We start from the raw sequence: 22,932 nt of genomic DNA, 5'->3' as shown, positions 1-22,932 counted from the left end.
CAGCCGGGGTTTTTGCCTGGCTTTTCCTCCTTTGCTGTTCATTCTGTGCTAGAATTCAATTGCTTTCACTTGTCTATTTCCAGTGCCCCTCAAGCCCTGCTATTCTGCCCCTCCTAACCCACATATCTACACTCAGATAGTGCTGTTCTCACCATGTGTGCTCAACAGTGGCTGGGTCCAAATAGGCAGAATGCCACTGAGGCGTACGTAAATGTACTAGTCAGACTTAGACCCTTGGCAATATCACTGGGTCACTTTCCTTACGCCATCAACATCTTCTATCAACCCAGCTAATCCCAACCAGTGTCTAGTGGAGGCCTCTAAAAGGATTAGCAATACCTGAGGGTCTCATATTCCATATACCTACATTTACCCCTCACTTAAGTTGTATGATCTGTGTGGCTATTTCATGCTATATTTCTGAGCCTAGAAATAAAGCAGTTCTTTTACTGAAAGGATATACCATTTGCGTGAGCTTTCTTCCATATGCTGACTTACGAGAAACCCTTAAAATATCAGCTGTCTCCAGCGTGAGGGTAATTTTAGTCTAACATTTTGTATTGATTTATTTCCTTGATCCTATAAACAAATGCAGGCATCTTTTAGTTGATCTCATGCTACTTCTAAGAAAATAAAGCTTAATTCACAAAGACATCCACTGTGTCAAGGGAGCTAACCTCACCTTCCCTTTAATCCTATTTGGACGGAAACTGTGATTCTTGGATGACCTATGTCCAGATACTCATAATAGAAGACTCAAGAAAAACATTCTTTCTCATTTCCCATGTACAAATCCCCCTATCATGGTTTATTTCAATGTACCGGTACTGCTGGACTTAGATTTATAGAGAATCCAAAACAATGTAATACACCATAATAGATGCAATGATAAAATGGATGTAAATATCCTCCAAATTCAGGCGGTAGTCACATGTAAAACACAACTGACAGATGTTTTTATTGTATGGAAAGGGAAGAAAATTATATTTTTGTGCACTCCTGGAGATATGATTGTGTAGTTAGCTTTCCCTGTTGCTGTGGCTTGTGTTGAGACAGAACATCATGATGCTAAGAGCAAGAGGCACAGCCCAGTCACTTCTCTGACAGTCACCAGGAAGCTCAGGGCACATAAGGGACAAGGGACAGAATATAGTTTTCCAGGTCATCTCATCCATGTCCTTGCTATAACTAGATTCAAATTCCTGTTCTCCAACACTTCTTTAAACCACACCATCATCTGGGAAAGAGACGTATCATTCATGAATCTGTGGGGACCATTTCCTATTTAAACTGTTTAAAGGAACAAGTTTTGAGTTATTATTACTTCCTGTTTTAAAAATGATCTACTTTTATGATATGTCACATCACGCAATTATCAGTTATGGCTGTTCTAGGACTGACAAGCCAGTAGCACCTGCTCTCATTCTCCATCTTGCCAGGCTCGGTAATGAGCTCCATGTTGGAAACGTGATAATAAGTTCTGTAATTCTGCTCTGCCTGAAGATTCCCGTAACAGGGTTTCATCTACGTACATGGACTTCTTTCTTTTTTGTCACCTTAAAAAAAAGTGATATTTTTAAAAGTTTTGGACCTTGTTCTTGTTCTTACACAATTTTAATATTAATAGGCTGTTTCTCTTTCAGTTTTGACTTACTGAACCACCATCTAGGAAGGCAGCTAAACCAGCCTACTGTAAGTCACTGCTGATCCCTCCTAATTATTCTGTAGTCCACAGTCATGTCTGTTTATTTTCTGAATTCATCCTTAACTTCTTTTTTATGGATACATACTATGACTACACACTACATGCTCCATGCTCCATACTACACACTAGTTTCCTCTCCACAGCTGTGAATGCCATTCTACTGGTCTGTATGTTATTAAAAATAAAGTTTCCAGTAGGGTCTTGACTTCACATTTGCTGTCTGTCTTCCCATCTGCTCCCTTGGTTACTGTTTGAAGATCATATATAATTTGTCCCTTGATGAAGCCCTTATTATCCCAGGCATAATTACAACTCCAATCTCTCCCATATTTAGCCTTTGCTCACCGTTCACCACTCCCAGCTATATATCTACTTAACACTTCACTAAAATCAAATTGCGGATTTACTGCTGGCGCTATAACAGGAACATGCCCTTCTTTATGATTCAATTTATCTCCTGACTTTCTATTGGCATGCTTTTTCTGTAGCAACCTTCTCATAACTTTATACAAACCCTGCATCTTTGAAAATACCTCATACTTCCTTTAAGTAGGGTTTTTATTTCTGTGCAAGAGTCTTACACGGGTACCCTTTAACTCATGGTCTTCCTGCTTCAGCCCCCTAAGCACTGGCATGACAGACATACACCCTCGTGCCCTGTTTAGGAAGAGACGACTAATTCCTTATAATAGCGTAGGGTCTTGGCATGAAATGGGCCACACACATCTGCCCTGAGGATCAAGCCTAACTAACCGCTCCAGCTTCTGTTCTATTACCAGTCTATTTCAGTCAAGGTCACAGTCTGCACATTTCTCTCCACCACTTGCAAAGCACATATGGGAGAGGCAGGTTCATTCTGCTAGGCAGTGAGGAGCTTTGCTTTGAGGAATCCCCAGTGTCCTTAATGTTCCTGTGGGTCTGCAATGCAGTCTAAGATACTTCTTACGCTAGTCTTTTTTTCTTGCTGCGTTCTCTCTATACACGAGTCCTATATCTTGATCTGAACATTCTGCCTTCTCCTACCTTCTTTGACAATAAATTTCTCTCATGTCATCTTAATGCTTTGTTTCTGTGCCTAATACAGTGCCCAACATTTTACCAACATATATTGCAGCATACCATGATTATAATGTATGTGTGTGTTCTGTGTATGTTTATATATCTGATGTGTGTGTGAGAGAGAGAGGGGGGGAGTGGGAGGGAGGGAGGGAGGGAGGGAGGGAGGGAGAGAGGGAGAGACAGAGGGAGAGGGAGAGAGAGAGAGAGAGACAGACAGACAGACAGACAGGGGGAGGAGAAGGAGAAGAAATGAGGCTATGAATTCAGGAAGACAGGGAGTTTGCTATTCATCTTTTTATCTTAGCATTTGGTGACATCCTGGTTGATAAGTAAATGTGAATGAATAAATAAATCTGATGAAAATTTCCACTCTGAAAAGTAGGTGCAGCGTAATTCTTGGAATAATTTACTGTGCTAAAGTTCCTCAGAGCATGAAAATATGTGATATGTCAGAAGTATGGCAATGTCATAAAAGGTATTAAAGCACTATATCACCATTTCAACTTAATTGCAGTGTATAAAATAACTTTAACTCTGAATGTGGAATCAGCCAATATAAAAAGAGTGACTTAAGATATTTTTCACAAGGCTGTGTTTTATAGTAACTAACTTATTTCTTCTAAAATTGATCTTGAATAAACGCTAGTTAGAATTATCCCTAGGAACTTTGGAGAAGGATAAATGGAAATGGAAAATATTCTCACTGAGAGACTCCATAAATATACAACAATTTAGAAGGCAGCATAAAGCCCAGGGAGACATCACTCTGCCATTCCAGGTGTGCCTATTTCACTTCACCCCTTACCAACCTGTAAGCATGGAGTGTGTGTGTCCCAAGAGCTGTCAGAAACTTGGACAGAGGAAGCATGCAACTCGATGCAGTTTGTGAAATATAACAGCATTAAAAAAAAACCATATATCTTTTGGTGATTCCACTTAAACCTTCTCCTATGTTTTATTTAAACATTTTAAGTGTCCACACAAAATGATAGGATCCGTTCCATTACTGTCATGTATATACAAACACATCATTGTAAGCTCATATTTACCAGCCATCTTTCTAGGTTTTCAGTCTTTAAGGGGTGATATTTATAAAACCTCGGAAACGGAAAGTCAAGGGAATAAACTGCTTCTATTTGACCATGATCAGATATTTTTAAAAATAAAATGGTGAAAAATGCTTCGCTTATTGGTATTACTTGGTAGATTCTATCTTAAATTGTTGCTATTGTCTCATGTCCAGTAATTGAGAGTCTCTGAAGTTTATATTTCTAATGCATGGTACATAGCATGGTGACTCTTTAAAAATTAATGGTAGATTTTGCATTTTAATGTATTGAGTAAAGCCTGGTGGTGGCTGCACACACCTTCAATCCCAGCACTTGGGAGGCAGAGGCAGGTGGATCTCTGTGAGTGCGAGGCCAGCCTGATCTACAGGACAGACTCCAAAGATACAAAGACACACACTCTCTCTCTCTCTCTCTCTCTCTCTCTCTCTCTCTCTCTCTCTCTCTCTGTGTGTGTGTGTGTGTGTGTGTGTACTGAGTGCAGGCATATTGTTTACTTTTTGTACTCATATGAACATATGTGCACCTTTAGGGTGTTCCAGATACCCTGCTACTTATGGAGGCAGGGAGGTTGAAGGAAGATCCTAGGTATTAAGAAACCTTCAGTGTCATGATGGAGGAAACAGATACTCGATAGAACTACTATGTGGTTTGGGAATAGTCTCTGGGAATAACCCACTCCTTTAGGGCAAACAATGTGAGCCCCCTGTTGGTGCTGAACTTTCTTCACCATTTCCTTTCTCTCTTTAAATAGGACTGATCTCCATAAAGCTTTCTGCTTTTATTTAGTTAGGGCCATGTTTTAGAGGACATGCCAGGAGGACTGCTAGGAGCTTTACAAACAGACTAAGCTACACAACTGTCACACATATGCAGAGGACCATATGCAGAGGGTGGGGTCCATGCAGGCTCCCTAACTGTTGGTCCAGAGAACATTCACTCCCACAGGCTTAGGTCAGCTGTCTCTATGGGTTCCCCTATCATGATCTTAAGCTTCCCTGACTCATACAATCCTTCCTCCCTTTCTTCAGCAGGACACCCAGAGCTTGGCCCCATGCTTGGCTGTTAAATTTCTGCACCTGCTTCCTCCAGTTACTGAATAAAGCCTCTGTGGTGAAAATTAGGGTAGTGACCAATCTGATTACAGTAGATGGCCAGTTCAAGGGCCCTTTCCACTATTGCTAGGGGTTGAGGATTGACAATTGAGATGGACAATTAATAAATGGGACCTCCTGACACTGAAAAGCTTTGGTAATGCTAAGCTCTTAGGTGGAAGCCCTGCTGGTTCCATATTTATCAAAAAGTTTGGGATATTTGGGATCTCCATCTTTAGGAGACTCCCAGGAATCCACAAGCAGATTCTTTTTTTATTCCAACCACTTTTCATTCACAGGTCTCATCAGGTTCCTTTCCCAGAAACACTTGTGATATTTTTGGGCGATGTTATTGGCTCATCACTTTCTAAAGACTAAATTAAAATAATAACAAACAAATCTGTTTTGTTGAGAATTTCAAGACAGAATAAGATTTAGGCTGTAGCATGGTTACTGATCCCTGTTCTTATCCAGACTTACATCAAGAGAGATAATGCAGATTAGAATGACATAAAGAATGTGAAATTCATTCCGGACACGAGCGAGAGTGGGTTTAATATACAAACAAGGCAACTGAAATTGTTAAAAGACTTTGATAACAATGAAGAGAACACTAATCCTATTCACTGAGACAATAGAAAAATGTTCCGTGCAGTTAAGACTTCACCTACCAAAGGCTCTAAGTTGTGAAAATTAAAATTCATTTGAATGGACAGAGTGTAAAATAAAATATCTCCACAGGAGTTCCCTGCTTAACATAGTGGTATATCGAATAGTCTCTTTGGAGTCAGCCTTGAAGACACTTGGAGCCCTCTCTGAGTATGGTTCAAGGGAGGCAAGCTACACATTGACCTGACAGGAAAACTTGGCATTCTTATCCATGTGGTATTAATTCAATAATTAGGATGCAAGAATGAAGGCATCTTAGAGGCTTCCACCAAGGTTTGAGAAAACTGTTGGAGGTGCTTAGCGTTGACAGGGTTGAACTCCCTTATAGCGAGCACCCTGCAAGCTACTGTGTGAGGCTGGGAGGGTGAAGCCTCGATTATGATGGATACTGGAAATGTTCAGATGTCATGGGATATGTTGCAAGACATGCTGCAAGCGTGGAGTTGAATTAGCCAGAGAAAGAGTCCAGAGCCAAAGCCATGCAAAGCACTGCTGAAGTACTTTGGAGTCCGTCTGATTCTTTCACAAGCCCCAGCTGCCAGGCAGGGAACTGCAGGGTTTTTGTTTCTCCCTACTGGTTCTGCTTTCGTCTTGGCGCCACCTTTCCTTACTGTCTTCCCAGTCGTCTCTTTTGGAGTGGGCGTTCTTAATTTGTGGCGGTGCACACTAGAAACAGATTCATTTTCATTTCACATGGATTCAGAGTTAGACTGTTTCGAGTCTCAAAAGAAATGTGGGGCTTTTGCACAGCCCTGAGATTGTGAAAATTACAGTACTACCTCAAGATGAACTAAAATGAATTTTACATTATGCACAGTTGGGAGCTTAGGAACCATGGTAGAGTGGTCTGTTTGGAACTGACGTATTTGTCAGGTTGAGAAGGAGTGGAGTTTTAATGGTTAACATATGTTGACCAATAGAATGTACTCACTGAGAGTTCATCCCTCTTGGTATGTCCAAGGGTTTCCTGCAAAAATTTCACCAAGAAGGGAAGAAACACTCTGCTTGTAGGTGGAACTACGCCATACACTGGACTCCCAGACTGGATATAAAGAAGGAATGAATTTGAGTGTTGGTACTCCCCTGTCTTCGTTTCCTGACAAAGGATGCACTCTGACTAGCCAACTCTTGCTTCTGCGACCATGCCTTCTCCCGCTACCACTCCCCATTTCCTACAGCGTTCAACTGGAGCACTTCAAGTATAAACTAAAACAAACTCATACTCCTTTACGTTGCTTCTCAGCAGAGCTTTGTTCACAGAAAAGAGAAAAAATTAAAACTAAAACAATTGAAAATTCCCAATAGGAGCATTAAGGAAAAAATTAAAAATACTTATATTATTAATGCTAGCATACATTTTATTTAACAACTATATCTAAAATAGTATCATTTCAAAGTGAAATCATTGTAAAAGCTATTAGTGATAAATATTAAATTCTTCTTTTATATCGATCTAATGACATCGAGGGTACAATTTACATGTACATCGTATCTCAGTTTGGGCTACAAACATCACTGTGGTTCTGTGAGTCATCCTATTGTAAAACAAACCCAAATTACAAGATCGTTAAGGACAAGAATTGTTCCTTCTTACATGATCTTCTTCCATATAATAGCACCATGCCAGCAATATTGTCCCTGTGATGATTAAGGTACTGAATTCAGAGTAGAGAAACGACCCTCCCTCTTTTTTTTTTGTTTCTGTTTTAAAATTGTTTTACCAGTAGGAAACTCCTTAACCTTCCTAATCCATCTAGGTTTAATCTTTTTAGTCTTTCTTTCGTGGGAAATTCATAATCAATAACCATAGATTCCATTGTGATAATTAATGACAAAGATTTCACAAAGTAGTTAGCTCATGGGAAGAATCAATTTTTGTAGTGTGTTATAATTATTGACTATTCAATTAAAATAATTCAACAAAATGGTTTGAAATATTGCATTATTTCTTCAAGGTAGATTTTTTCTTAAACATTTGCATTATATTATTAAATTCATTAAAAATCAAGAGAGTTATAGAAACCTGTGTAAATTATGAACACAGCCATCTGTCTCTCAGTGATCAAGAATCTATGGCAAAATTAATTATTGAAATAGTTTAACTGTATTTCTCATTAGTATGCATGTGGGGTGAGACGTTCACAATGTACATAGGTGGGCGTTCATGCCAGGGTCCACATCTGGAGGCCAAAGGACAGTTTCAAGGAGCTGGTTCTCTCCTTCCCATCTTTACATGGATTCTGGGGATTTCCAGCCTTGGCCGAATCAATTATCAACAAGCTAAGAGTATGTCTCAAGTTTTGTATGGTTTTTAATACAGCTCTTGGGAACATCCAAAATTCACTTATGGTTACTCAAGAGAGATTTGTATAAAAGTCATTTATATTACAAAAAATCAAAACAGATATAAGGAGAGGTTGTGCCACTTCTGAATGTCTGAACTGACCCATACTGGGTACCAGACAGAAGGTCAGAGTCAGGTGTGATTTTTCTGCCTATGGTCGCTTTCATCTAAGTTTCTTTTCCTGATGCACCTTTGTAGTGCTGATACAGGGTCAGTACCAGCCAGGATTCCCTCAGGGACAGTTAGATTTTGTATAGGTCCTGCATCTGTTGTGTGTGAAGCGTCTGCGGGCTGATCCGTTGTCAGGAACTTCAGTCCTGTTGTCCTTGTAAGGAAGGCAAAGTTCCATTCCTTTCAGAGGAAAGGTATTAGGGTAGAGAGAAAACTCACGTTTTCCATTTCACCCCTATGATAAGCAAAACTGAAATGTGATTCCAAATTTTCTGATTGGAATATATAACATGTTCTTCCATAGTGGATAAGTGCTTCGTTTCTAAAACCAGATAAACTCGAAAATGTACAGCCTCTATTTCAAAGGACTGAACTGAAGACTAATGTACATGGCACACCCATGTTCCACTTTCTGCTCTTCCGTCTTGCAGATGAGGGGGCCAGCCACAGAGCAGTTCCATACCATGCACAGAGGCACAAGGCTATTTGGGGGCCATATTTTTGACTATACAAAGCAGGCAGAAATAGGGGCTCTAACTTAGCAGGATGATCTAGCAAGGTTCGGCAAGCAAACAGACAGATGAGTTAAGCAACTCAGCAATATTTGGTGATCATTCTCGGTGGGAGCCCTAGAGCAGAGGGTGGGGAATGGAGGTGGGAATGGCTAATACAGTAACTATTTATTTAAAAGCCAAATGGAATTTTACTATCTAATTACTCCAGCTTTGGCATGCAGTGCAGGTAGTATTTGCATATGAAAAATGCCATATCTAGAAGTAAACAAATTTAAAAGACCCATCATGTTGAAGATAAATCATATAGAAAAGAACACTAACGATGAGATTGGTGCAGAGGAAGGGTTATTAAAGCAATGGAACTCTAATATAAGAAATTTGAAGCCTTTGCTTTTCTTTATGGATGCATGCCATTATTTAATTTTATTTCTATGTGTGGTGAGTGTGTGGCTGGGTGGATGTATGTATGCACACATGGGTGCGAGTACCCATGGAGTTCCAAAAGGTGCTTAGATCCTCTGGAGCTTGGTCACAGGCTGTTTTTGAGTTGCTCAGGGTGGGTGCTGGGATCTGAACTCTGGTCCTCACGAAGAGCCGCAGCAAGAGTTCTTCACCACTGAGCCACCTTTCTAGCCCCGTAGGATAACTTTTATAGCCACCGGTTATACTGCATTTGTCCGTCAGTTCCTTGCCTGTCATCTTTCTTCAGAACCCACCCTCACACATACAATGACATGGAAACAAGGCCAAACAAAAATAGCAGCCATTGCTCAGCTAAGTATCTGGCCCTCTTTGGCAGAGCTAATTTCAATGATTGGAACTCTAGCGAGATCAATGTCTTGGGTGACTGATACTGTGTGCTCACGACATAACATAATGAAAGCGATTGGGCAGGAGAAGGAAATAGCTGGACTAAATGTCAGTTTTAAAAGCGCCTAGAAGAAGAAATCGTGATGTCAGCTTCTGGTTCCTGCTGTGGGATCACTCTAGGGACTCTTTTATTCTGCGTCTAATCCTTTCTTTTGTTCAAAATAGATTTTCTCCCATTTTTCCCCCAATTTTGACCAAAAAGCTCTGGTTCCTGTAAATAATACTTCTATTATGGAACTAAAGGAAAATAAGAAGAAAGAAAAAAAGGGGAGAAGGAGCAGGCAGGGGAACCACAGGAGGCAATTATTCTTTTTTCTAGACTGTGTCCTATGTTCAGTATCTTCTAGAAGTTAGACACAGCTTACTGACTGAAGATGGAGAAATGAGGGCTTATTAGAAGGCAGAGGGAAGGACTGCTACTTAAATTGTAGGACCAGGAAGTGTAGCCCCGTATAGCAGGCATACACATATATGCACACAATAATATATGTGATGTAAAAATGTTTAATGTTGGCTCTTTTCAAAGATGGCTCTTATTTTTGAGAAACATGCTTCTAGCCTTGACACCAAGTTCAATCTCCTGATCTCGCAAGTGGAAGAGCTACGCTGTGCAAAGATCAGTCGTCACACTCAGAGCTACAAAATAAGCAAAATGTGGAGAAAAACCTAAATTTGGGATCTTTGAGCCCACGTCTCACATCCTCCCGTTTCTTTTTGAGTCAGCCCTTCTTAGACCACACCGAAGCCAGAACTGGATAGGGTGCTAAAGAAGAGAGTTTCTTCTTCTGAGTGTAAAAGTTGGGATTTTATGGCGGTCAGCCCCTCTTTCCTCTCTGCATCTCTAGGAGACAGGAGCAGAGTGAAGCCTGCAAACCTGGTACTCAGTCTCCTGCGGCAAACTTTGAAGAATCATTGTTATTATAGACAGGAAGCATAACAATGATGGGCATTTAAACCTCCTGTTGTTAAGAATCTTTAGGTCAATAGCAACATTTTAAAATCAATTGGAGGGTTTGCTGGAAGACACAGCGGAGAAACTACAATCAACGCAATAAGGTTAGATAACCCTCATCATGTTAATAGTTACCTAAAGCTTGACATCAATCCCTTACATTGATCCTCACTTACAGCTGGGCAAAAAAAGAGAGGAGAAAAATCAGGAAGGGCAGAATAATACATAATCTCACTGAAGCATCAAATTAGTATAAATAATGATTAAGAATAATCGCTGCTATTATTGAAAAACATGTTGAAAAGGAGTTGCCAAGGTATCTGCTGACAATGAAGGAAGGCTTCGATAGCTCCGGAATTCGGAGACGGGGAAGATAAAAAGAAATCCAGGAAGTACACGTGTGGTAAGGCAACTTCAGTGCCCTAAGCTAGGGGTCAGAGCCTTGCTCTCAGGGCAGCAGCAGCTTGCTCGGCTTCGGGAGGAATGGTGCCACCTACTGTCCGTCACTGTGATGCACAGGGCAGGGTGGTAGAGGACCCAGAAAAGCACGCAAGTTGAATTTACTGTCCACTTCTCCACTGATTCTGTGTGGCACCACGATGGGAGCTGAGGGTTGCTGGGTATCCCTGACTCTAAACATGAGGCACGAATTTGCCAGCCCTTCCGACCTACAGAGCCTGTGTTGTGGAGTACACACCACTCTTTTCACGATGGCCTTGGTCTCTCAACTGACAATTCTGATGAGGGAGAGGCACAAGTGAACTTGGAGGGTGTCGTCGGCAAGTTCACTGATGGCTTCTCTCATAACTAGAGACAGATTTTCAGTCAAAATGTGGGCATCAACTCTAAGAACCAATGCCCACATCCCTCCTTTCCAAAGCAGCTTCTTTGCTGTTTAGCTTAGAAAATGTCACACCTGTATATTCCCAGACTGTGGAGATGATGCAGTAAGAAAGTTTAATACATGAGATTCTAGCTGGCACAGTAAGTCTGCTTTATTTGCTTATGATAGCCTAATTTCTTAGAGTCCTATAATTAGTAAGTGACAGATGAAGGATTCTAGCCCATGGTATCTGATGACTGGCCCCATCCTCGTAAAAGTTGTGCATCTCCCAACAGGAGTGGCATCTATGTAAGGAGGGCGTCCAAACATGCTACACACCTCCTATCCTTTTGCTATTCACACTCCTTCACAGACATGCCTAAGCAATAACCTGAGTAGAGATTCCAAGGGACGAGCTGACTTAAACTTACTGGATGAATAAAGTTTTCACCACAAGCAGTGAACGAAAAGTTTTTGGTGGCAATGTCATGGATAAATGTGAGCTATTTGTATAATCATTTCAAGACTACAGGTATTCCGAAAAGTCTTGGAGCTGAAAACCATTGAGGGCACACGAAATGTTTTGTTTTATTTACCTCTTCATTCTCTGTCTTTCTATTCTTAGCCCGGTTGTTATTCCTCAGGGATGTGGGATTCCACTCTGTATGGTGTGAATACCATGGGTTAATAAAGGACTGCTTAGGACCTGTAGCAGGACAGAACTGAGATAGGTGGGGAAACTAAACTGAATGTTGGGAGGAGGGTGGGGTCAGAGAGAAACCATGGAGCCCCCTCTGGAGACAGACACTCGGAACTTTACCAGGTAAGCCACAGACACATGGTGATACACAGATGACTAGAAATGGGTTAAATTAAGATTCAAGAGTTAGTCAATAAGAAGCTAGAGATAATGGGCCAAGAAGTGTTTTAAATAATATAGTTTCTGTGTGATTATTTCAGGACTGAGTTGCTGAGAAACAAACTAATAATTCTTTTAATGCCTTAGTAACAATGTTGAATTAACAAATTAATAAATAAAGGGTCTTTTTTTCTTTTAATGTTTGGAAAATTCTGGGTTGTTTTCAAAATAGGAAGCTATAGAGCCTGCCTTTGAGATGAAAACTTGGAGGGATATATAACTTACTAACTTTGTTCACAGGTTCTCACAGCTTGGCAACAAATGAAGCCTTCTAACCCCTACTTGGGAATAGTGAGATCTGTGTACACTTTGATCCGCTTGCCAATGGAGCAAAGAGGGGGACCCTTTTGTGAAAGAAGCCATCAAATGCAATGCTTCAGAGAAGAGCTGCAGAATGGCTGGGGTCATTCAGAGACTCCCTGATGACTTTGGTTGATCTGGATGAGAACATGGCCAGGTTTTCCTGAACTCGGCTGTCTATGACACTTTCCCCATGGAAAGCTGCTGGCCATTGTGTGATGACATGCTCACAGAGGCCAGAGTGGTCCAAGGAAGAGCCAGAGTAGCCTCCGACTGGGTTTGTAGTTCTGTTGATTCTGGTCAAGCTGTGGCTACTGGCTGATCCGTAGATTTTGCTGATAAACAGGTAAGCTCTAAACCTGCTACAGGATTCAGGGTGAAATAGTAACTCTGTGTTCATTCATTTACTCACATAGTCTTCAAATACTCACTGATTCAGGCATTTATCTATTCCAGTATTAGCCAGCCTTTTCATTCATCATGGTTGCCTGGTGACGTGTGAATGAGTGAAGCCCTGACTTAGACGTTCAGGTGTACTTGGAGTGAGATGTTTGACTGTATATTTCCAAGTGCTTATCAGAAATCATCAGTATTCTAGTATACACCAAATACAACACAATCTTAGTCTCTTTGTATCCAAGGCCTTAGGAAGGGTCTTAAATGTTTCACAAACACATTAAGGGTAACACCATCCAAACCAGGCTCTTCACATTTCAAAATTGTTTCTGTGTTCCTTATTTCAGTTATTAGTGATTTCAACTACCTGTCCACTCGAGGATACACAGAATGTTGCTATTATTTAGCCGTAAATGTTTTGTTTATTCCTTTTCTAGCCTTGGCTGGCCTAGTACTCACTATGTAGACCAGGGTGGCCTCAAACTTGCAGTGACTTTGGCCTTTGCTTTCCAGGTACTGGGATAAAAGACATACACCTTCACAACCAGCTGTACTTATTTCTCATTTTCATTTTTTTCCATCTCTTATATAATTAATTAAAATAGTTTAACAATTCCAGCACCTACATATTTTGTACATTTATTCTGAATAGCACCCCTCGAGCCCACTGTTTTTATCCAAGGGACTGTTTTTGAATTGACACGACCACCTCAGATTGGATATAAGCAATTGGCAGCATATCTGTAGTGTCCCAGCCCTCCTGAATATTAATCATCAAGACCACTAGCTAATATCTGAGAGGTAAATACCTAGGGATGCTGTAAAGTTCAATCCCTTGCTTGCTTAAGAAAGGACTTCCTGGTTAGGCATAGGGTCTCTGATCAGTCTAGGGAAAACATAGGCTTATGATTAGCTTGTTGTCCAAGGGAACTGAGAGGGGTAAGGTGAGCTGCAGAAATATTCCTATGTGGATAAGACTGAGGACATATTAACCCACAGGAATTTGTTTATTGTCTGACTATCCACAGTTGGTTGACTGGATTTCAAATTGGCTCTGTAAATTCCAGAGCCCTGGAGCTGCCGTTTGTTGATGGAGGAGATTTAGAGCTATTTCCTGAAAACTTTGTCATCTCAAACAAAGCCACTTTCCCCCTTCTCTTCCCATATGTGAACATTTTCTTTTACTTTTGTCATACACTGTGATTCAGTCATTTCTCCCTCTCACAGAGACGAGACTCCTTCCAGCACCTTCTACAGTAGTAAGTATCCTGCTCCTCTCCTTCCCATGCTCCATTGACCATTGGCCTTGCAGGCTGCTGTTTCCACTTTGATAACCCCTGTCCATCACATTGTCCCTGTTGCACTCCATTTTCCTCCTCAGTGACTTGCATCCCCACTTGTGTGTCTTTCCTAAACACCTGTGCCTTGTTCTGCATGTCCTTCAAGTCTGTTCTGAAAGCAGACTTCCATCTTCTCAGTGACACCTGCTCTGAACCCTGTCCTCACCATGCTATGCTTTCTCCCTCTTCTAGGTTCCCTTTTTGCCTGGTAAGTCATAATTTGAATATATAGATATAGAATTATAGATAGGCATATTTTATATATGAATGTATTTCACGTATTTATGCATTGTACCTTTTTAATGTTTTATATCTTTATACAAGAATGAAAGGCCCTAGAGGTGCAGAAGGCCCTGTGAATGTACTTCTAGATAACTAAATAATATTTGTAATGTGACACATGCTTGATCAACACTCACTGAGTTAATTTCTTATCCTCCACAACTTCCCCGTGTCTCCCCTGACCTTTTATTGCCCCTGATACTGTCACAGTATCTATTATTTTTGATTCTCGAAAGGAATCATCTGGTTTCAATTTTATTCATAGTGGGAAGAAGAAAAAGATACTGCAGAAAGTCAACAAAAAAAAAATCAAGAGAAAATGGCATCCTCTTGGTGGCCTTTCTCTACTGAGAATAATCCAGTATTTTTCTACTGCTCCTGAGATTAATTCCAAATTCCTTACCATAGCTTGCAGTACTGCCTGACACACCTTTATACCCTTTCTTTTTCCGTGCCTTCCTTATATGTTGTGAATACAGAAGTCTTTATGGCTCTCCACAGTAGGCATTCTCAGTCTGCAGGTTGCACTGAATAATTCCCATTCCAACTTAAGGGCTCTGGTTCTGTGGGAAATGGTGACATTCTCACTAGTTCTAGCTGATTATTTCTCTCTCCTGTCCAGAGTGCCAAGGCCATCCCTTCGCTAGAGAACTTAAGTCATGAGGACAGACTACAACTCTTCATGAAACTCTGAACTGGGCAAAGGTAGACTCACATTGCGATATAGTACATAGTGAGGCATATTTAAGCTCATGACCAGTCAAGGGGATAGAGCTCTAGCCAATGCACAGATTATGGTAGACACCAGATGCCTTGCCAAGGCTTCCTGAATAAATGAATAAGTTAAGAGCCTCGGATATCATTGAACTTGTGCTATGTCTTAGCTAGCTGGACCTGGGTCTTTGTACATACGGGGAAATTTAGACTTCATTTAGTCCTCTTACAACTCTCGGGAAAGACTAGCATTCCTTTTCACTGAGTCACAGACACACTGAACAGACAATCTCTCATGTGCACTCCTTTTAAATCGCAAAGGCTGGACCCTCATGCCCGCTGCTCTAGTCCCTCTCGTGCCCCTCTATTCCTTCACCTTTCTGCCCTCTGCCGTTCTAAAGGTCTGGGGAGACCTTACTTGGCTGCTTACCACCTATGGGACTATGAGCGGCTTATACAACACAAGTTAAATTTAGTTTTCGTACTGGCCATGTAAAAACAACAGTCTGTGATTTGCAGGGAAGCTCCCCCGATTCAAATCAATAAGAGACACGAAGTTTCCATTCCATTCCCTGTGGGTCGCATGGCTCAGATGGAGAAGCTGAATTACGAGCCTGGTTTACACAGGCTTCAATAACTTCTGGCCTGTTAATACACTGCAGAACCAAATCGATAGACTTAGAGAGTCTCTAAAACACACCCTGTTTCTATCAGTTTAAGGCAGCAGAAAAGTCTTCTTCAGAAAGAGAATTCTGCAAGAGCATAGGAGATGACCCCTCCAGCTTTCAACTACCTAAGCTGGGTCTCAGTAGAGGAATTGGGTGTGAACTCCCTCCTATGGTCTTGTCCTTGTACAGTAAGCGATTCCCTGCACTGGAAATTTGACCAAGCTGTAGATTAAGCCAGCATTGCACTAGCAAGCTGAAATTGTCCAAAGAAGAGGTAGAGAAATGTGAATGAGAGGGAAGGGCTTGTAGTCTTCCATTTTGGACAGCTAATAAAAGTGCCTTCCCCTTAAGCACTTATAATTAGCAAGTCATATTATGTTATGCAGGTGCCAGTCTTTGTCGACACCCTGGTCAGAGCAGGTATAATTAAAGGCGAAGTGACTGGGGACATAAGAAATCACACATTATCAGAAATTAGTCATCAAAGCCCAACAGCAGACCATAGTGTCTGAGCTTCGTTTTTAGGATCTGGTCACTTGCTTCATAGTCTGCATAAGAATAAAGAACTAGGAGAGAGACAGATGCCACAGCACAGCCAACACCAGCATTCTCCTTAAAATGAAATTACGTTAGTGAAAAATTTCTTGGTTAGAAAAAATACAGCATGAAAGAAATGGAGGATTATGAGCAGGTGTGAACCGAAGTTAACTTTAAGGAAACCAGTCGGAAATCTCCATGCTTCAACCTATTTCTCTCTGGTTTTGCCATTTGCTTATCTGAGCAACAGAGCATGTGAAAAACATCATTTTATGTAGTCACAAAAGACTGGTGTTTCTACAGATTAGCCCGAATCCAAATGATTTCAGCGATTTTACAAATCCTGGTTTTTCCTTATTAATGAAAACTGATTCTATTTTTAGTGAAGAAAAACAACCTGAACTATCCAGAGGGCCCAGGAAAAGCAGAATAAAACCAGATGGCCCAGATACAATGGAGACAAGCAGAAGAGATGCACCTGCCCAGACCTGAGTTTGGTTCTCTGAAATAAACTTGCCAGTGTTCTGACAGACAGCAGCAGGCATGGGCTTTCTCCGGCTTAATTTTACTCCTTGCTGTTTATGCCAGAATGGAGTCATTGTATGAATTTCTGTTTTCTTTAAAATCTTAGTCATAATCAAAGTGTGTGCTTGAGACAGAGACTGTTTTAGAACAGTGTGATGAATCTAAAGGCAGAACACAACATGGGTTTCACTCCTCTTTTGCCTATATATTTTAAATGTATATAATTTAATTAATTTCTACAAGCTTTCATGACATAGCAGCAATAATCCAGGTTTTCAGATAAAATTAAAGGATTTAATAAAAAGTCTTCTGAAGTTTGGGCATGCTAGAAATCTGTGTGTGTGTGTGTGTGTGTGTGTGTGTTTGTGTGTGTGTTTGTATGTGTATGTGTGGTGCTCACGGATATACACGCATGGGGAGGTCAGAGACAGATGTTAGGGGTTTTTCTCCACTACTTTCCACTTCCTTTGACAAACAAGGTTTCTCACTGAGCACTTGAATTACATGTGCCCGCTGCCATGACCAAGGTTTTACTTGGGTTTGGGTGATGGAAATCATGTTTTGCTGTGCACAGGCACTGTACTGACTGAGCCATCTCTCTAGCCCTAAAGATTCCTTTTTTCTTTTCTTTTCTTTTCTTTTCTTTTCTTTTCTTCTCTTTCTGTCTTTTCTTTCCTTTTCTTTTTTCTTTTCTTTCTGTCTTTTTTTTTTCCAAGACAGGGTTTCTCTGTAGCTTTGCAGCCTGTCCTGAAGATTCTGTTATTGAGTTTATTAATGGATTTTTTCTTTAAGCTTAGCTTATGCCTACCCCTTTTGAAATCCAGAACAGGAATGAGAAGGGACATTAGGAACCCAGTACCCGTATCAGCGGTTTACTCTTAGCTTTTTGCGGGGGCGGGGGGGGGGTATGGTGGGGAGGTGTGTTCATTAGAAATATAGACTTTCAGGCTCCACTCTGGAATCTAACGATGACTTCCAGAGTCAGTCAGGATTTTCATCCATGTGTTCACCAAGCTCTCCACGCCCTTCTGATGCCAATTTAAGAATGGGATTCACATTTTTAGAAGAAGATAGCTTGTGCTGCCTTCAGAGTTTAGTTTCCTGGTCCAAACCCCTTGGCCCCATGCATGTAACTTAGTGGAGAGACTATAAATGGAAGAAGTCATTCCTTCAGTATTTCTTGACTGCTGCTCCCTCTGTGGGGAATGTTAAGAGTTTAAGAATGCTAAGCCTACAACTTGTATGACACTGATGTTAAACTGTCCATTTAAAGCAGGCCAAGGTATGATCACAGATGTTGCCTTGGCTTCCCCATGTTAATAATTACTTGCAAATTTTTATATACTTCATTTATGGAAACCAAAACTTTCTCCTCTCATCAGTGCCAGAATCTTATTTGTGTGTTCTATGCATACTATCTTGTATGTTCTATACATACTTACTGTGTGTTCCATGTGTACTTACTGTGTGTTTTATGTATATTTACTGTGTGTTCTATGCATACTACCTTGTGTGTTCTCTGCATACTATCTGTGTGTTCTATGCATACTATCTGTGTGTTCTATGTATACTATCTGTGTGTTCTATGTATACTATCTTGTGTGTTCTATGTGTACTATGTACTATCTGTGTGTTCTATGTATACTATCTTGTGTGTTCTATGCATACTACCTTGTGTGTTCTCTGCATACTATCTGTGTGTTCTATGCATACTATCTGTGTGTTCTATGTATACTATCTGTGTGTTCTATGTATACTATCTTGTGTGTTCTATGTGTACTATGTACTATCTGTGTGTTCTATGTATACTATCTTGTATGTTCTATGTGTACTATCTTGTGTGTTCTATGTATACTATCTTGTGTGTTCTATGTGTACTATCTTGTGTGTTCTGTGCATACTACCTGTGCCCATAGATTCCTTCTCATGCCATATTCATTGGTACCCCTCATAATGGTAGAACCTGCCAAAACACTTCCATTCCAAAGGCCTAGAAGGACAATTCAACACCCTGCGGACTTTTTCTACACTGTGCAGAAAGAAGGCAACTCTGGCCTGAGGCAACTACAGAAGGCTATGCTTCACTCCTAAGGGTGGCTGGTGGATAACTCTATGCTTTCTAAGGGCCAGGACACCAAGATATAAAGAGAATTCCCCTTGAATATTTGTTAAAGTAGGTTATGCAGCTTAGTGTCACAAACCTTGCAAACATAAAGTCTATTAGTTTAGTTTCTTATACCATATGTGGTGGATCATTTATAGCAGATATGATCTAGTTAGATGCATTTTTTTGTGTATGTGTTTGTATGTGCAGATGTGTGTGGAGGCCAGAAGTCCAGGTGCCTTGTAGATTTTTTTTTCTGAGAAAGGGTCTCTCATTTTGAAGTTGAACTGCTGATTTAGGTATGATGGTTGTCCTATGGTCCCTCAGAATTGTCCTTACTCCATCTCCTCAGTTCTGGGATTATAGGTGTGCACCACCATATCCAGAAGTATTATACTTCTATTGATTATTATTATTATTAGCATCATTTTATTTTCAAACACGCTTTCTGGGGATGTGAGGCAAGCTCTTTACCAACTGGACCATCTCTCTCACCTGTTCATTTCCTTTCTTGGCAGAAGTTGCTACTGAGCCCAAAAGTGTCCAAATTCTACCCCATGAAAACAAAAGGCAAAGTACTAGCTCGACATTTATATAAACGAGAACAAGAAGCAGCTCTTTGAATACAAAGCCTGATAATTATACCAGTGTCCCTGAGAACTGGTGCTGCTGGGTTTGGCATTTCAGGAAGGAAATGTGTGAAAATATAGAAAACTGAGATTTTAAATGACCAATTTACACTACCCACTGTTTCTGCCTCTCAAGCCTTAGTACTGCTTCCAGGTAATATTTCCCCGCTGAGACAGATATCGCCTAATGAATAACAGATGCAATTTTGTCCACATCATTTGCGGTGTCCAGTTTGGTCATTGCAAGCAAGGCTAGAGATGGCGGACATTGTTCTATTCGGGATCGTGAGGTAGGTGCTGTGACAACCACCTTGCTGTACACAAGGAGACAGCAGGACAAAACAGAAAATTGTCTCGTGCACTTCCACAAAATCACTACGCAGAGTAGGTTAATAACATCCGCCATCCATCATAGCAAATGGGAGCCGAGATGAGTTTTTTCTCTTGAGACAGACTCAGAAGTCTGAGGCAAGCTCAGAGAGCCTGTCCTTTGAGCATTCTTCGAGCTCCCAGCATATCGTTCACACCACATCATGCCGCTCTCTCTTAGCTGTCCTCTATGTCCTCAAGGCCATCATCTACAATGGGTTCTACAATCAAGTTTGTCCTGCGTCACTGACTCTCACGACTCTCTAAGTTCCACCGCAAGTTAGAAGTGGCCCATCAACGGGACAAAAGCTGTCATTTAGCACAATGTCTTCATTTGTCTCATAGCCAATTCAGACTGAAGCACACCATCCAACCCTTCAGGGTTCAGACTGACAACCTCTAGACAGAGGTCACCAATCAGGGGACAGAGCACCCCATCCTCCCGACCCTGGGCAGCATCTCGCAGGCTTCCCTCTGCAGCCCTCCTCTGTTGCAGCTCTGTTGTGATTAATATCATTGCCCCAAGGAAAAAAAAAAAAACTCTTTTCTTCCTTCACTACCATTCTCCCCCTTTGAAAACACAAGAATATAATACAACCTGAAACCATCTTAGTGATTTAAAAAGAGAAGCTTATTAAAGTGACTTTTAACAAAAGATATACGAACAAACCAAAAGGAAAAAAAAAGTTGGCAAGTGTGCAGAATCAATTCCATCACTTGCAATAGCACCCTTACCTTTCAGTGAAAGAAAAGAGCAATTTCAGACCATCTCCTCACTCTGCCACAGAAGCAGCATCTGCCAAGAAAACGGCGAATGCCTGTTACTTATTTGGCTCTAAAGAGTGGGCTCCAGAGTTTTCAGAAGGTACTATCAGCTCATTTCCTAGTGCTTCTGGTTAAGGTCTGAATCCAGCCAGTGCTTAACGAGATGCTAGGTAGAATGGTACAGGTGATATCTTCTTGACTGAAGAGATCAGGGTCTTTGTTCCTGCCCTGCTTCAAATGTAGGTGAACTTGAGTAGTTACACAAACCTAAATGGGGTGGCACTGAGTAACACACAAGACTGAATGGCAGGGCTGGAGAGATGGCTCAGTGGTTAAGAGCATTGCCTGCTCTTCCAAAGGTTCAGAGTTCAATTCCCAGCAACCACATGGTGGCACACAACCATCTGTAATGAGGTCTGGTGCCCTCTTCTGGCCTACAGACATACACACAGACAGAATATTGTATACATAATAAATAAATAAATATTTAAAAAAAGACTGAATGGCAGGTATTTTTGGAAGCGAAGGAGGGAGAGAAAGGAAAAAGGAGAGCAAAAAACAAGAAGGGAGGAAGAAGGTAAAGAGTAGGAAATTGGAACCCTAGAGTAAATGAAGATGCTTAACTTCTGCCTGGCGATAAAACAGCAGAGGCCATACAGAATTAGGGAGGAGCACATTTACAAAGCTGATCAATTAAGCCACCATATTAGGATCACTTGAGCCACCTAAGAATAATTCTGATGACATGCCTGTGCCCCAAACCAATTAAATCAGAACCTCTGGGGTAGACACAAAGCCTTGGTATTTCTTAAAACCTCCCCGGTGCTTCGACTGTGCAGGCAGGCCTGAGAGTCAGCGTTCTGTAGATGGTGCCTTTGCATTAATCTCTACCTGATCATCGGTTACCATGGAAATATGTTTACCAGCTGGGTGAGGGTTGTCCTACCTCCAGGTTACTTTTAGAACTAAAAATAACTGACACTTTCCAGTCACTTGGAGAATCTTTGTATACGCTGCAGAAAAACTGAACCCCTCCAGTACAATCCATTCTTTTCCCTATATCCCTTCAGGTCTGCTCAGTGCCCTCCAGCTGGGATCTGCTTCTAGCTACAAAACTGAACAGTAGCAGAAAAGCCACTGGTTGCTGGCTTCTCGTTTGCTGGGTCGGATGTTCTCTAAGGCTATTGCTCTTATATAGCTAGTCAGATTCCAGAATGCTTGGGTTTGCTAGGGCTGGGCTTTCCCTCATAATCAATAGCCTATATAACCAAGAACCGGCACCGAAAGTGTCATTACTGGTCAAAGGAATGGGACCCAAGTCATATCTCTAGGACTGGGAGGAGACATGACATTCTGAACTGCCCGGTATGTCATTAATAAATACTTATCCAAACCTTTATCTGGGAGCCTTAAACTTTCTAAGATTGCTTTCTACCCAGAAACTTCAAGGAGATAAACAAAGATACAATATTTCCCCAGTAAGACTGCATCTAATGGAGCTTATAAGTCACTTGGGCAAGAAAAAAAGCAAAACAACTCCAGGAATCATTGCAGACTTTCGAGACCCGAGAAAGAGAAAGGCTGGCTAAAATGGTGGATTGATGCGCTGGTTCTTTCGGCCATTGTACACTCCCACCCCACAGAAGGCGCGTTGCTGTACTCTACAATAAATTCTGCCTTTCTTCTATGCAACTTGGTGTCTCTTCACAGTTCTTTCCACAGAGATCACATGGCTGAGGGGCCCAGGGAGCCCAGAGTTAACCATTGCTGCAGTTCCTTATGGGTAAGTACGATACAACTCTGGGGAGGTAGACAATGGGATTTTAACACTTCAGTCTTCATAACATCTGTGCCATTTTCTAACTAAGTGACAATCACTTAATTTTGAATCAATTAAGTCTTTTTACCTGTATAGTGAGAGTAGTAATACCTCAAAAATTGTTTTGAAGATAGGAATCCTGCTTGTGAGTTTCAACTATCATATCATATATTTTTTTGAATTTTTTTTATTTTTATTTATGTATTTATTTATTAAAGATTTCTGTCTCTTCCCCACCGCCGCCCACCGCCGCCTCCCCTTTCCCCCCCCCCCCCCCCCCCCAATCCCCCCCCCCC

This window comes from Alexandromys fortis, unplaced genomic scaffold, assembly GCF_014885135.2.
Source record: "Alexandromys fortis isolate MF-2015 unplaced genomic scaffold, M_Fortis_MF-2015_v1.1 scaffold_77, whole genome shotgun sequence".
Classification (NCBI taxonomy): domain Eukaryota; kingdom Metazoa; phylum Chordata; class Mammalia; order Rodentia; family Cricetidae; genus Alexandromys; species Alexandromys fortis.
The sequence above is the reverse complement of the archived record's forward strand: the minus strand, read 5'-3'. Positions refer to the sequence as shown.